Consider the following 2,639-nt stretch of genomic DNA (forward strand, 5'->3'; position numbering starts at 1 on the left):
ACCACTTGGGAACATCTCACTGACTTTTCTGGGGTGGTCCGGCCTCCTGCCTTGGTTCCCAGCTCGCTCTCCTCCCCAAGACCCTCCTTGGAGTCCTCTCCTATTTCCCCACACAGCTTTCCCCTAATCTCTGCCTCTGCACAGTTTTTTTGTCTTGTTTTGTTTTAAAGTAGGCTCTATGTTGGGCGCCTGGGTGGCTCAGTCGGTTAAGCATCTGCCTTCGGCTCAGGTTGTGATCCCGGGGTCCAGGGATCGAGCCTCACATCGGGCTCCCTGCTCGGCGGGAAGCCTGCTTCTTCCTCTGCTGCTCCCCCTGCTTGTGCTCTCTCTCTGTCAAATAAATAAATAAAATCTTTTAAAAAATAATAAAAATAAAAAAATAAAGTAGACTCCATTTCCAGTATGGAGCCCAATGCGGGGCTTGAATTCACGACCCTGAGATCATCAAGACCTGAGCTGAGTTCAAGAGTCAGACACGGCTGACTGCTTCTCCTTCTCCCTCTGCCACTACCCCCCACTTCTGCTCTCTGGCTCTCTGTCAAATAAATAAATAAAATCTTTTTTTTTTTTAAACGTCCCTTGGGTCTAGGTCTCCTCCTTGCCAATCTCCTTGCTTATTATCCAGCTTAGTTGTGATCTGTTTCCTTCCTCCCTCCCTCCCTTCTTTCCTTCCTTCCTTTCTTCCTCTTTTTCTTGCGCTTTTCTTCTTTTAAAGTATGTTTTCTGTCATCAGAATCTGCAAACAGTCTCTGGGTGAGGCCCTGCCTCAAAGCTCCGCCATCCTGGATGAGGGAAGAGCAGGCACTTCTGTTTCCCAGAGGGCCAGAATTCACACGGGGATGGCTTCTGCTGCTGACCTGTGGTAATACGCTGTGACCACGCCAGGGTCACAGTGAGTCACAGCAGGCAAGGTACCTTTGCTCCCCTTCCTTTCCCAGAGCAGGTCCAGGGGTGTGTGAAGTAGATCCGGAAGAGGTGTGTTATGCATGTAAGATCAAAACCCAGGACTGACTGATATATTTTTTTTCTTAATGTCTATTTCTGCCATCCTGCCCCAACCTTCTGTCCCCCTCCATGCCTATTCCAGAAGTCTGAGGATATAGCACAGTGACCATAGCTCTCTGCTCCTTCCAGGATTTGAATGCCAGTTCCCCACTCAGCAGCTGTGTGTCTCTGGACAAATAACTTAACCTCTCTGAGCTTCACCTGTAAAATGGGGATAGTTGTAAAATACCACCTATAAGGTTGTTAAGAGGATTAAATGAGATGATCCATATGAAGGCAGTTAGCGCTATGCCTGGCAGGTAGTAGTCCCCGAATAAATGTTAGCCGTTCTCATAAAACATCTATGTAGTGCCTCCTACACCAGATGCTTGGCCTTTGAGGAGCTCTAGCGTGGGACACAGACCTGTAAATGAAAGATTACAGTACAACAGGTAGGAACTGTCACGGAAATAATATGGACACAGTACTGTGGAGGCAGAGAGGGAGTGATGGTTGGTCAAAAAAGGGGAGACATTTGAGTTTGAGATCCGGAAAGGTATTCCAGAAGCGTATTCCAGAAAGAAGAAACACAGGGTTCCTGTAGAAGCAGCTAAGAGGAGACTGTGGTCCCATTTCATGCTGCGAGCTAAACTGGGAATTTTAACTTCCGGAGACTGTTAAAAGTTGTGCACAGGGTAGCAACAGACTTAGAGTTGTAATTTAGAAAGCACGCACGGGCAGATGCTTGCGATGCACTACAGAGCGCCAGTGAGCAAGCTGTTCACAGGAATACAGCTACAGGTATGCAATACAGAGACAGAGGTCACGGTAGGAGGGGGGTTGAGGGTACCCGGGGCCACAACCAGGGTTTAGAAGAATCTGGACAAATGGCCCGAGAGACTCACTGGAGAGAGCTCCATACTTCTACCTGGCTTAGCACATTCGGCTCCCTCTTGAATGCTCTTCCCCCACTTGCCATTCAACATTCAGCTCAAGCCACCTGCTCTGGTAAGCCACTTCATACTGAACCCCTTTACAGACTGGATTGCGGGCCCTGCTGTGTTCCTAGAGCCCCTTCTTGGGTCCCTATCGTAGAGCTTGGCATTCCCTTGTCATTGTTTCCTGGTTCCTCCCACTGGTCTGTGAATTCTGTGAGGTCAGGGCCCAGCCTTGATCACCTTTGCACCCACAGGGCAAATGTGGTGTCAATAACTATTTGCTGAATGAATCAGTGCAAACAAAAAACTACCCAGTCTACCCAGAAGCTGGAGGAACCGCCAGAAAAAGACTGACGTCTCCAGGAGCTCAGGCCCTGAGGCCACATCCATCTTTTGTCCTCCAGTTGGGTCTCGGAGTCGCTGCCTAGAAATCCTGGGCCTTCCAGGAATTTGAAGCCCGGTGCAGCAAAGTGGCCATCTGGCCAAAAGCGCAAATACGAACCTCGGCCGGCCATCTGCTGGCTGAGCCCCTACCCCCTGCCCCAGTCTTCGCCTCTCCATGCCCTGCAGTTCCGATCCCTGCCAGGCGGCGACGCACGTGAGAACGCGTGCGCAGTGCGCGCTCGAGCCGTCCTTTGCCCTTCTCCCAATGGCGGGTTGCGGTCCCCTTCCCGGCATCCTCGCGGGGGAAAGGTGCGCGTCATTTCCGGTGGGGAA

This window comes from Zalophus californianus, chromosome 16, assembly GCF_009762305.2.
Source record: "Zalophus californianus isolate mZalCal1 chromosome 16, mZalCal1.pri.v2, whole genome shotgun sequence".
Taxonomy (NCBI): domain Eukaryota; kingdom Metazoa; phylum Chordata; class Mammalia; order Carnivora; family Otariidae; genus Zalophus; species Zalophus californianus.